Here is a 14,543-nt window from a genome sequence, read left to right on the forward strand (position 1 = left end):
TCATCTTCACTGACAACTTCCAAAGTAACTTTTGTGAATGTTAGCCAGTGAGTATGGTAACCATATAATTCAGTCATTCAGATCAGGACCACTTTGATAGAGTAAGGGAGAGCTAGTAATCATTACATGCTGGCAAATGGTGGCAACTGGGACCATCCTGGACAAACTCGGATACGTGGCCCCTCTACTGGTTGCTGGTTGCATATCTGTCAGTGAATATGCTGTGAGACTTTGTAAAATTAATTCTGATCTCTTAGTATCAGTTTCTCTGTATCAAAATAAAATATGACATTCTGTGTGTCTAGGTAGTTTCTTCTGTAATATTCTTTGCTCCTTGCTGCAGTGGGATTCCAAAGACTGACGTGTTCCTTGGCCAGAGATAACAGTAGTAATAATAATAATAATAATAGATAAAGTACCCACTTTATTAGTCACCTATTGCTGCAATAATGCCAAATAACAAAAATCTCAGTGGCTTCCATCCATGTTTATGTTTCTCACTGGTGAGTTTGCAGATATGTGTGGTTTGGCTGATCTCAAGTGAGCTTGCTTGGCCAGGCTGAACTCCAGACTTTGGCTTGAATTAGGATGCTCCACTTGTGCTCATTTCTGAACCCAGGCTGAAGAAGTACTGAACACCTGGGACATATTTTTCTCATGACAGAGAGCGAAAGCTCCAAGAGGCCAGGAAAAAATTTTCAAGCACATTTTAAGCTTTAGGTCTGACATGACATATGTTATATCCACTCATATTCCATTGGCCAAAGAAAGTCATATGGCCAAGCTCAATGTTAGTGAAGCAAGGCCATACAATCCACTTCAGAAAGGAGAATAGAAAAATCACATCATGAAGGGCTTAGATGTATAAATTACAGGGTGGAAGTGAAGATTTGGTAATAATAATCCGACCTAACTTCCACTATGCATTGGGCTCTTATTAAGACCAGTCTCTTAATATACATAATATCATGAAACCTCACAACACATATGTGGCACAGATATTAATATTTGTTTGATGGATGAGTGTTTGCCTGTTGTATGCCTATTAGACCATGCACTGTGGTTACTATGCAAAACAGTTCTGTTATTCTGTTGGTTGGAGAGCAGATAAGGTAACTACAGGGCTTTGTAAAGCACTAAGAGGAATCTGGAGTTATTTCCTAGGATCTGATCAATAAGATGCACATCTGATCCTATAGCAGTCAATGGACAGGAGAGCCTTGATTCAGGTTGGAAGAGAAGTGAATTCCTCAGATTCCTCCTCTCCCTCCCAACCCACCTCATCACCTGCAGGCCTCACTCTTCAGAACTGTTTCCTGTATGGCACTATTAAGTATACTTTCCTCTTCTCCCATTATATGTATAAGCTCAGTGGCAGCTTCACAGACTAAATGTTTGCTAGTTGGGATTTTCTCATTCTGCCATTTTCATACCAACCTTTACATGAATATTTGAGAAGCACCAGTGAATAAAAATTACAAACTGCAAAAGATTCTAATAAATAAAAATTATTAGATGGTACACTTGATGTCAAGCATTCTTATGATGGGATTCCTAGTGTCAAGAAAAACCCTAATGAGGAGAAAATCTGAGCCAATGGTGAAGTCCAGTAACGTTAAATCACTTCTCCTCTCATTCATTTTCAATACCAGTTTGATGTCACAGCCTGGAGCCTCAAACCCTGAGTCTTTTGCGAAGTCATTACCCTTTAAAGGATGGGTAAGAAAATCTGTTTTTCTGTTTAGTAAATAATACCCTCTAACAATTAATACAAAATAACAGGTCACAAATTTTACTTCATCCAGCACTTATTGAACAGCTTCTATTTGCTTGACACTAAGCCAGGTGCAAGTAACAGTCTTGCCATTAGGGCCACACACATAGCACAGACATACAGATTGAACCTTAATGAGGTGTTGCCCATGTTTTATTTGACATATGAACCAGTCTATGAGACACATGAGAGAGGGATTATTTCTTTTGCAGGGAGGAGCAGAAAGAGTATGTCCCATCTGACCTGAATCTTACTATCTTAGAGGAGGAACAAGGACCTTTGGGGAAGAATTTCAGAATGTAAAACAGGACAAAGAAATAAAACCACATTCCACCTTCCTCAGCTCTAATGCTAGCATGGATGCCTCAGAACTATTGTGGGATGGAGAGTGTTATAGGTTGGACTGTGTCACTGCAAAAAAATATGTTGAAGTCTTTACCTCCACCACATAAGAGTGTGACTTGTTTGGGAATAGGGTCCTTACAGAGGTAAGCAAGTTATGCTGAGGTCATTAGGGTGGACACTAGTCCAATATGACTGGTGTCCTTATAGAAAGCAGAAATTTGGATACAGACAGTGAGGCACAGAGGGAACATGATGGAATGAGATGCAGAGAGAACCATGTGAAGCCAGGTGAAGGTGGAGGATTGGAGTAGTGCATCTATAAACCAAGAAACACCAAAGATGCCAGCAAACCAGCAGAGGCCAGGAAGAGGTAAAGAAGGGTTCCTCTGCAGGTTTTAGAGAGAGCGGGGAGCTGCTGACACATTAATGTCTGAGTTCTAGCCTCTAGATCTAGGAGACCATAAAGTTCTGTCACTGTAAGTCACCCGTTTGGTGGTCCTTGCATTCAGCAGCCTGTGGATAAAATACAGGATTAAGAGGCTGCTGTCAGGATTCTAGGCTGCCCACTCCTACTTTAAACATATTTTATTCATTTTATGCTTCTGCTTAAGGTTTTCTTTGAAAAGCAGAGTTTCATGGGTGAAATGAACATGACAACAGATATAGAGCTTTGAGAGTGGATCAGTTGGACACGTCCAATTGCAAATAAGCAACTTCGAGGTCAAATGCCCTAAATAACCAAAGGATTTATGGCTCCTAAAATTATAAGTCTAGAGAAGATGTGAGGTTCCAGTGCAGTTTGACAGAGACATTGAATCAAGGCTCTGACTCCATTTCTCTGCATTTGTGGAGAGTTCTCATGTAAGGGTTTGTTCTCGGGCTGGCTCCTGTTACGGTGACAAAATGGCTGCATGGTTCCAGCTTCACCTCATAGTGCATTATGCAGAGTAGGGAGGAGCAACTTTGACCAGGTATCCCCAGCCAAGGCCTTGCGGTTCTCACTGATTGGACCACCCCTGAGCCTGCACTGATCACTTGGCCTGTATTCTGCATCAACTGTGACAGGAGGGAAGGATTCACCCTGACTGGCTTTGCCCATTCTTCCATTTGCCTTGGCTACATGGCAAAATACTCCAAAATTTAGTGTCTCAAAATCACCCAATTTATTATTTCATGATTCTGTGGGTCAGAAATTTGGGCATAGCTCAGCTGGGATGGCTCTCTCTCTTCCATGTGGTGTTGTCTGGGCTCACGGCTGCATTTAAGGTCACTTGGCAAGTCGGCTCAGGGCCAGCTGGTCCTGGATGGTGTCAGTTCTACAACTGCCAATTGTCTGGGCTGCCTCACTTCTCTTCTGTGTGTCCTCTCCACCCTACCAGCTGGGGCATGTTCTCATACACATAGCATTTCATGAGGGTTAGAACAGAAGCTGATAGCCCCTTGACACCCAACCTTGAGACCTGTGAGACATAATTTCTTTTACCTTATATTGGTTAAAGCAAGTCCCTACCTCTTGGTGGGAAGATTTGTAAGAATTTGTGATGGTTTAAAAATCCATCACACCCACCCTTACAGCTGGGGTAGGGAACCAATTTCACTCAAACCACATAGCTCCTGAGCAGAATGGACATTATGGAGAAAACTGGCCAGAGGCTGGAGGAGGCTGGTGGTAGATTGAAATTAATTGTGTAGGGCTCTGTATACCTTGCTAAGTGGACTTTTTCTTTTAAGCTTGTGGTTCTCATCTTGTTTCTGTGACAACATAATGATTCTGATGCATTCCCATTAGGAAACATGATTTAAAAATGAGTCACGATGGCTGTTTTTCTCAACCTGAAGATTGGGCATGAGTAATGTTCCTAGGTGGGCTGCATGCTCTTTCCTCTTGGGAGTGGAGCTGTTTTGGTTGTAACTCATAGTTCCAGGCACTGGGGAGTCTCTAATGTCTTGTTCCTAAGTCAAGGCAGGTTTCTGCTCTAAGATTCAATCTTAAGACGCTCCTGTAACAGCTCTGAGTTGTAATCACATATTATTCTTCATTTTCCCCAGTGTGCACATATGCTGCTAGTTTGGGCTTTTCCTGTTTCCAGCAGCACCGGATTTCCATAAGCGGAATTTCTTCCTGCTGGCCAAGACTTTGGGGTCCAGTCACTCCTGGGTGCTCACTTACCATTCTCATTACCATGGCTTTTTTCTCTTTCCTTCCTTCAACCAGGACAGCCCTAGGCCATCCAACGTGTTTGGATATCAAACAGGGGAATGGCCACACTTCAATTCTCTTTCCTCCCAGATGTCTCATTCTTGCAACTGATATGGTCTCCATTGACCAAATGAACATGAACTTGAGCATATTGACAAGGGGATCTTTTCAGTTTCATCTCTGTGGCATCTGAGCTGCAGGTACAGTGAGTGTCGTGCCATGTGCAAATATTTATCTCTGCGGTTGGGCTGTACACAACTTGTAGAAGAAACATGGGATTCACCTTGTCTGTGTTGAAAATAAATACATATTGGATGAGTAAATTAATAATGGATAAATATCATGATAATCCTGTGCAGCATCCCTGTTTATGCAAAAGTTTAGGAACATGGAAAACGTTCCCTGGTGGATGACTCGTCTTCTCTTCTCAGAGTCCTGATTCCCAGGAAGGCACTTGTGCCAGGTGACTTTCGGCATCTTGATCTCAGATCCTCCCTTACACTAATGATTTTTATCATTTCATAGTGGAGAGCTGGGAGGATCTCTATAGAGCACAGCTTCTCAGGTGAAGCAACAGTCAAGAAGGAAATGTCACCTATCTGATTTAGTGACAAATAGAGGAGCATAACTTTGAAACAAACCTCGGATGTCACTCTGGGAAGTCCTGTGTTGCTTTGCTTACTTAGCTTCCATGCCCAGAGCACCTTGCAGACAGTCCCAGAGAAGGTCCATGTAGATGAGCTCACTTACCAAGAGAGGAACATGTGGTATTGCCTGAGCCCCACTGCCTCTTCTGATCTCTTTGTCCCTATAAGAGGAAGATGTGCGCCACAAGTGGTGATTCTTGTAACTGCCATGAGCCTTCCTGGGAAACTGGAAGCTATGTCTTTGGAGTTGTTCCAGTGATATTGGCTCCTTTAGGCAAAGAGGCTATTAAGCTAGGGAAGCCCCTGTGCCTCTCTTCTTGCATCTGGGCTGTTACCTGGCAAGAAGGTAGTTTCTGAAAAAATTGAATGAGCTGCTATTGGATGGTTTCAAGGACCCCCAACAGAAGAGGAACATTGTGATGTGCCCTGCTGAACAACTGGGGTTTCTCTCCTGTATCCTTCTAATAAAGACCTGTGTCAAGTGTGACAGTACTGTGAGTTTCAATTTTTAGAAGAGACTAAGACCCGACATCATACCTCTTTTTAACCCAGTATTGCACAGTTCAGTAAATGGCACAATCATTCATTCAGATGCTGAAGCCAAACATCTAGGAGTTTGATTCTATCTTTTTGCTTCCTCTCTTCTTTAGTCCCAATCTTTGCAAGTCATCAGCAAATTTCTAGCTCTACTTATAAAATATATCCCCTATCCATGTGTTTCTCCCCATCTCTACTATTACCTTAAGTCAAACTATCCACATCTCTCATATGGATTATAGCAATGACCTGCTTCCATTCTTAGTTCCATCAACTCATTCTCCACACTGCAACCAGAGTGATGTTTTAAACCCATAAATTACATTATGTCCCTTTCCTGCTGAAGTCCTGCTCCCCTGGTCCCAACCCCATGGCTTCCCATTGCACATGGATAAACTGTAAACTCTACTGAGATCTACAGACCTCACATGGTGGGGCCCCTGCTTATGTTTCCAAGTTAAACTCCTGCCATTCCTCACTGTGTTCACCATGCTCTAGACACACTGGCTTGCTCTCTGGCCTGGAACACATGGTGCCCATCCTGCCCGTTGCAATTTCAGTCTCCTCCAACTGGACTGAATGAACCCTACATCTAACTGTGTAATCTTTCTTTTCCTGTGGTTTTAATTGTCACAACTAACTTGAACAGTGGGTTAAGCAGTGACTGATTGGTATGGAATTATAAACAAGAAGTATGAATTGTGAGTAAAAAGGAAGGAGAGTTATAGAACAGATGATAAGAGGGGAGTGTGGAGACAAAACTTAATTTTTGCCATGGAGGAGAGACTTGAGCATTTTTATGTCTCTGGGAGAGAAGCCAGAAAGAGGGAAATACGTGAATTGGAAGGAAGTGGAATAACTAAAGAAGCAGAAGAAAGAAAAAACATAGGCAAAACATTCTCTGACATAAATCTTAGCAATGTTCTAGGGCAGCCTACTCAGGCAATAGAAATAAAAACAAAAATAAACAAATGGGACTTAATTAAGCTTATAAGCTTTTGCACAGCAAAGGAAACTATAAACAAAACAAAAAGACAACCTACAGAATGGGAGAAAATATTTGCAAATGATGCGACTGACAAAGGCTTAAGTTTTAGAATATACAAACAGCTTATACAACTTGATAACAAAAAGCAAACAACCCAATCCAAAAATGGGCAGAAGACCTTAACAAGCATTTCTCAAATGAAGACATGCGAATGGCAAAAGTACATAGAAAAATGCTCAATTTCAATAATTATCAGAGAATTGCAAATCAAAACTGTAATGAGATATCACCTCATACCAGTCAGAATGGCCATCATTCAAAAGTCCACAAACAATAAATGCTAGAGAGGGAGTGGAGAAAAAGGAACGCTCCTACACTGCTGATGGGAATGTAGTTTGGTGCTGCCATTATGGGAAACAGTATGGAGATGCCTTAAAAAATTAAAAATAGACTTACCATCTGATCCAGCAATCCCACTCCTGGGCATATATCCAGAGGAAACTAATTCGAAAAGATACATGTACCCCAATGTTCATAGCAGCACTATTTACAATAGCCAAGACATGGAAACAACATAAATGTTCATCAACAGTTGATTTAATAAAGAAGTTGTGATCTATATCTATATAGATAGATATATAGAATACTACTTAGCCATAAAAAAGAACAAAATAATGCCATTTGCAGCAACATGGATGGACCTAGAGATTGTCATACTAAGTGAAGTATGCCAGAAAGAGAAAGAAAAATACCATATAATGTCAGTTATATGTGGAAACTGAAAAAATGACACAAATGAACTTCTTTACAAAGCAGAAATAGACCCACAGATTTAGAAAACAAAGTTATGGTTACCAGGGGGTGGGAAGGGATAAAGTGGGTGTTCAAGATTTAGAGATACTTATTATATATAAAATAAACAAGTTTGTATTGTATAGCATAAGGAACTATATTCAATATCTTGTGGTAACCTATAATGAAAAAGAATTTGAACAGGAATATGTGTATGTACCTGTGTGACTGAAACATTACTCTGTACACCAGAAATTGACACAACATTGTAAACTAACTATACTTCAATAAAAACAAAAAATAGAAGCAAATTCCCCAAGTCTCTTTTAAATGTAAAATCCCTTTAAAGAGATAAAAAACATGATTCCTAAGGATTCTGTTTCCCACTTTGCTTCCATTTCTTCGTATCACTTTGTGAACTTCTATACTATATTGCAAACATTTCTTGATCCATCTATATGTAAACTATGAATTCAATGAGTAGAGGAGAGAGGTCTTAATCACTGTTGTATCCCAGTGCTGAACCCAAAATAAAAGCTCCATAATTAATGAATAAGTTTACCTGTTGCCTTTCTTTCTAAATGACATGGGTACCCGGAAGCAGCATGAATCCACTCAATAAATGAGTAAGATGGAGCTATGAAAAAGAGAGGGAGCCATGCAGGTGGAGGAGTGTGTTGATGCCCTTGGCATACAGTTGGTTAAGTTTTTTTTTTTTTAAAAGGAACTTTACCAACTTTATGTTTTGAAGAGAAGGAGCAGGAGCAAACACAATCTATTTTCCTCTCGTCCCTTGTGGTCCTTGTCTACATTCTGGTACATTTTACATAGCTATAATCAAAACATCTACATAATTGGATAGTTTGTTTTGTGAAACAGTGTTTAGAACAACTCCTTGCCATCTCTCATATTCTCCATAATTACTATTGTGAAAGATTCAGAATATTCTGTCCAGTTAATGTACTGCAATTTACTTCACTGTTTTCATTGTTCCCAAATTTGTACATTTAGGTTGTTTTCATTTTCTGCTATTTTGGAGAAGGCTACAATGAAGAGCCTATACACGGAGATTTGCCTTCCTTTTGAATTATCTCCTCAGTTTAAATTACAGTGAATGAAATTACTGGGTCAAAGGGTGTGAACATTTTTATGATTCTCAATACATATTGCTGTGTTCCTACTTTATATCCACTGTCAATGGTATTCATCAAATTCATGTAAACAATGATAATAATATTATTACATCTTCTTTGCCAAGTTAATTGATATACAAACATACTTTATTATTTAATTTGAAGTTTGTTGCAACCTGAACATTTTCTGCTGTTAGCTTATTATCCACATTTTGTTGTTTATGTCACTTGCCATAAAGGGGGCATTTATAATATTTATATATATTAGAATAAACTTTTAATATAGTATACGTAATAAACCATTTCTCTAGCATTTGAGACAAATACTTTTCATACTGTTTTCATTTTTACTGTAACTTGTTGATTCTTTTACTGAAGTTATATATTGATCTTTTTCTTCATGAATTCTTTCAATATCAATCACTGTCATCTAAAGGAACGTATAAAAACTCTCAAGTCTATTTTGTGCAATTTATGAAAAGTAAGTTACTTAATGAATTTGTAATCTTTAAATATAAAATTTGGGTATAACTTGATGTTTCCCCAAACTGGTAAACCAGTGACAGTTTAGAGTCCATATATGAGGGATTTGGGGAGAAATCTTGTTAAAAGGAAGGGCAGGTTCCTTGTCTTGAAGCTGCATTTCTACAGCAAGACATTGTTTTTACTGACACTACATGTTGTTGAGTAGCTTTATGATGGTGGTGACCACGATGGAGATTATGAACAGAAAAAGGTGAAAACTCTCCAAATCAGGCCTGCATTTTGATTTTTGGTGGCTATAAGCATTTTTGCCTTCATGGGCTCCTTCCTTCATAGAAAAAAATATTAAAGACTATATTTTACAACTGCTTTGTTGTAAAGATGAATATAACTTAGGGTGGATTCATTATTATATGATTATTATTAATTTTCTTTTTTCTTATTTTTAATGTTAAAACAATTTTGTGAGCCTCTAAACTATGCATAATGTGTCTAATAAATGAGTCAACCCTGTCCCAGAGCCCTTAGCATATTATCTCTACCAATCATCTATCTATTCTTTCTGTCTGTCTGTCTGTCTGTCTGTCTATCTACCTATCTCAATAATTGGGCCTACTTCTTGCCTTTTTATTCAGTTTCTCACACTTCTCTCTATATCAGAACCACAGTATTTAAACAATCGTTAAAAAAAATATGTTCTAATAGTTGTTAGAGGTGATGTATACCTCAGAGTTCTTTTTAAGTCTCTTGGCCACTTATTTTCAAAGTGCACTTTAGAACCCCTCTGTTTAATTAATATAATAAAAAACCTATTGAGGTTGCATTTTGTTGGTTAAGTTGTCTCAAAGAGATGTGTCATCTTTATAAAGATACAACTATTCTATGTTCCATTCCAGCACCAGGATACCATGACCATGTAGCAGAGAAAGTTGGAGAGGAGTGGAGACAGAGGCGGGGCACAGAAGGACCTACACTCTGGTAAGGTGATCTCCCAGCTAGGGTGCTCAGTGAAGCTAGAACACAAGCTGCCATGAGTCAGCACAGTCCCAGAAGTGGGTCATAAGGCAACGCTGTAGGATAACTGCTAGTTTATTCTTCAGTTTAGAGGAAAAGGAATGCCTTTGGACAGAAACTGAAGACCATATCTTAGCCAAACCCTCCTTCTTCTAATCTGGTGTTCTAAAGTAGCTATAGCTTGGTAGCTCTCAGTATCATATTACTTATGAGTGAGTTTAAATGAGAAATTTTCTTTTTCATGCAGGTATCATTGAGACCAATAAATAGCAATTGAAATAGGGAAAAGAGATCAGATGGTGGAGAATGACCAGTATGGAGCTATTTTGGATCATTAACTCATAATCAGCTCACTCCTCTGCTATTTTTCTTATAAGAGAAATATTTTATGTATCCTTATAATTTTCTAAGTTTATAATTCTAATATGAGGGACAGTCATTTTAGGATAGACTTGCAAAATTCAGAGGGCTTCCTCCCCAAGTCCAAATCTTTAGTAGTGAAAATTAACAAGAATTAGCATCAAGCTAATGACTTACAAGGTGTTGTCTGTTATGAATAGACATAACTTTAACATAAGGGCCATTAGAGTAAATTGAATAACTTTAATGCAGAGAGAATTTGGATGCATATCATGTTTTATAAATCACATGAAGAATGTATATTTGGCAAGCTATTTCCCTTATGAATCATGAAAAGGACCTAGACTAGGAAGATTTCTGTAGCTCCAAGAAAAAGATGAAAGATCTGAAACTTCAAATTTGCAAACTTTCAAAGACAATGTTTTACTTCAATTTTCATGTTATGAGGCACGTTGGAGCACCTTGTTGGAAAATTGACCTGTGGGTCCTTGCCTTCCCACTCGTCATGCCCAAAAGTGCACAGTTACCTTTGTATTCAGAGAAGCCTTCCCCCTCCAAATAAATCAAGTAATGACCTATATACTCACCGGGGGATAACACATTAGTTTCCAACACTGATTAATGTTAGTTAGTATATGTATATATATCAACAACAACAAAATCATCCAATATATGAGAGACTTCAGCAAATTCAAGGGAATTTGGGAAGATCAAGATCAAGGTGCCAGCTCACTGAGTGTCTGGTGAGAGCCCTCTTGCTGGCTTGCAGATGGCCATCTTTTCACTGTGTCCTCACATAGCAGAGACAGCGAGAGCTCTGGTGTCTCTTCCTCTTTTTATAAGGGCTTTTAGATTAGGGCCTCCAACGCATGGTTTCATTTAACCTTGATCACCTTCTCACAGGCCCTCCCTGCAAATGCAGTCCCACTGGGAGTTGTGGGTTCAACATATGAATTTCTAGAAGTTAAAAAATAAATAAAAATAATTAAAATAAAAAAATTAATAGATGGATAAAAGAGAGTATTAAAGGTGAAGACTGAATTAGTTATCTGTAAAACAGATTGCAAGAAATTCCCTAGGTTCAATAGTATAACAAATAGAAAATATTATATAAAAGTTATGAAGCTTGGTGGCTTGGAGTGAAATCTCATATGCAACTAATCAAGTACCAGAAGGAGAGGATAGAGAGAATGGAATGATCATGGATGTTAATTTTTCAGAACAGGTGAAAGTTCATGAATCTTTAAATTCAAGAAGTCCTACAAATCCCAGAGAGAATCAATAAAGAGAGATGCACACATAGGTGCATTATAATGAATTTCAAGATGACCAAAGACAAAAAAAAAATCTTAAAAGCAACCAGAAAGAAAAGACAGATTATTTGCAAATAAACACCAATTAAACTGACAAATGATTTCTCAACAACAACAGTGGAAGCCAGAAGTTGGTAGAATAGTATCTTCAAAGTGTTGAAGGAAAATAAAATACGACCCTGCTTATGTGTGTGTGCATGTGTGTGTGTTCAGACAAAGAGAACAGTGTAAAAGTATTTCCAAGAAATGTAAAGGAAACTGAGAACATTTATCATAAGTAGAACCTCCATAAAGAATATTCTAAATCAGACTTTTTTTTTGTTAATTATAGAGTATGACCTGTTAAGGGACACTGAAATCAATTCATAGGATCATTGACTTTTTCAGCTTTTAAAATTCCTTTCTTGTACACTTTTGGGGCATATTTTCCATGTCATTATCTGTATAAGTCTTTCATTAATTTTTACTATGACGTTCAATTATATTTGTGTATTATAAATTATTTAGCTAATTCCCTGTAAAGGGACAATTAGATTTTTTTAATCTTTTCATTATTATTGACAATACTGAAATGATCCTGTATGCTTATGTCTGTCATTATGATACCATCCTATAAGTGTAATTGTTAGATCAACAGATATGTATGTATCTTTTAAATTTTTACAGGAACTGCTAAGTTTTTTTCAAAACAACATCTTTTGAATCCTTGCCAGCCTCTGATTAGACCAAGTGCTGGACCCAGTCAGGTCCATATATGTATCCCATGTGCCCACCCAGACATGATAAAACTTCTCGACTGGTCACCCAGAAATGGTGGGGACATATGGGGAGCCTGTCTTTCCTTTGTATAACCTTAGTCTTTCTAGCTTCAGATTCAGCCCTGCTTTCTCATGATGGGCCTTTGGGGCACCCTGTGATGGTTCCCTTTGTTTCAGTACATCTTCAAGAGTAGGACAGCATCATTTTTTCTCTCAGGTTAATGAGATGAGAGACTAGCATAAAAATAGCTTATGACCAGACAGGTCTTAGATTCTGTGGTGGAGACAGCAGATCAGCAGGTCAGGTGATAGTGACTGAGGTGTCCAAAGTATGAGATGGGCAAAAAGCCCAGAAACTACAGGTTTTACTCCATTTCCTGCTTCTGTTCCTACAGAATATGACCTAGAAGGAGTTATGAGATCACGTGGTTCCAATTCTGTCATTTTATAGACAGGAAAGCTGAGGCGTAGTGAGGACTGGCCTGGGGAAAGCCATATGGGGAGGCCACAGCAGAACAGAAATAAGAGGTCATATGTTGAACCTACAACCCCCAATGGGACCGCATTTGCAGGGAGGGCCTATGAGGAGGTGATCAAAGTTAAATGAAACCATGTGTTGAAGGTCCTAATCTAAAGGCCCTTGTAATAAACTGGACCTCTAACCCCACCCTGGGTTATTCCTCTTTTCCATATATGAGACTGCCACATATTCTAGTGGTGTCGTCTGTGGAGAATCAGTAGCTTCTTGGCTCAGGGAAGAGAGGCCATCAGTGCTCAGATGTGCTCAGTCTGGGCTGTGGCTGGTCATACCTGAATGTTCAGACTTCTCAGCCCCACTCTCCAGGGGATCTCAGAAATCTGAGCAAAGACTGAGTGTCCTGAGCCAAGATGGAGTCACCTGTTCCCAAAGTCTGTTCCCATTGGTGACCTCAGCATACACATAGGAAATGATTGTTGGTGTATCTCTGTTCTTGGTGCCTTATAGAGTAAGTCACTCAGCAGCTAGTGCCAGGCTGTTTGTTTGGCTAAGGTATAGGGGGTCCGATGCCCAGATCCCAATTAAAGGCATCCTCAGGACTTTGCTCTGGCAAGCATGCCAGCATCTTCCCTAAAAGAGGCTTCTCATTCTGGCTCCAGAGGTGACTTTGGGGATTGTGGAATCTCATATTCCTCTCTAGGGACATATACCTGCCTCCTGGTTTCACCCTTTAAAAGGCTTTTTGATCTTGGCTCTTAACTGACCCTTAAGGTAGGGATTGGACTTATACCCTTTTTGTGTCTGACCTCCTCTTCTTCCAAGCTCAGTGAACAATTTCCTAAGTTGTCCTCACGAGGCAGTCTCAAACAGGCACACTTAACTCTAACAGCTTGTAGAAGGGATCTATGAATCACTCTTTTATGTAAAACACAGGTATTAAGTTAGCATCCTCCAAGTACTATGTGAGGCACTCTGGAGACTGCAGAGAAAAAAATAGATAAACAATTTCTGCTTTTAAGATACTTAAAGTTTAAGAGAAGGAACAGAGATATTAACCAACTATACTGTCATGTATTCAGGGCTATAATAAAAACTTTGTCAACCTTGTTGTTTGAACTGTGGCCTTAACTGAACAGCATCAGTGTCATTGGTGAGTTTGTAAGAACTGTAGAATCTCTGGCCCTAGCCCAGACCTACTGAATTTGAACCTATATTTTAACATAATGTGCACATTAGTCACCTAGGGATGCTAATGCTGCTGGTGCATGGATCATACTTTGAGGCATGAGGTTGTAGAGCACAAAGAAAAGGACAGCTCTTCCTAGCTGAGTGAAAGGGTGAGGGAGTCACAGAAGGGGTATCATATGCACTTGGAAAGGAAGGACAGAGAAAACTTTGTTGCACACATTAGGGGAGAGGATAGGTGGATGGGCAGTCCAGACAGAGGAGATAACACAAACACATAGGGGCAGTGTATTTGGAGAATGGTAATTAGTAGTTGTATCAGAAAAAGGGATGAAGTTGAAAATATAGTCTGGGATCGTATTTTAAGAAACCTTTTATCCTATGAAAAAGACAGTAGAAAACAGGGATTCCAGAAGTTCTTTGAACAGAGGAGCCATAAGATCATATCTGTTTTACTGAAGTAAAGAGGGTAGAATGAATGGAAGAAAGCCAGACCATGGCAAGAAAGCAAGAGGAAGTTATTGCAATAATCCAGG

General features: G+C 39.2%; 1 protein-coding gene across 3 annotated transcripts in view; it reads left to right on the plus strand.

Moving 5' to 3' along the window:
* Window positions 1-14,543, plus strand: part of LOC102538092 (calcitonin) — a 136,029-nt gene that overhangs the window by 31,335 nt on the left and 90,151 nt on the right. For all 3 annotated transcript variants that reach the window (XM_072969562.1, XM_072969563.1, XM_072969564.1), the window contains one exon: window positions 9,796-9,877. The gene's annotated coding sequence lies outside the window, so the exon portion shown is untranslated. The remainder of the gene's footprint in view (window positions 1-9,795; window positions 9,878-14,543) is intronic.

This window comes from Vicugna pacos, chromosome 10 (assembly GCF_048564905.1).
Source record: "Vicugna pacos chromosome 10, VicPac4, whole genome shotgun sequence".
NCBI classification, from domain to species: domain Eukaryota; kingdom Metazoa; phylum Chordata; class Mammalia; order Artiodactyla; family Camelidae; genus Vicugna; species Vicugna pacos.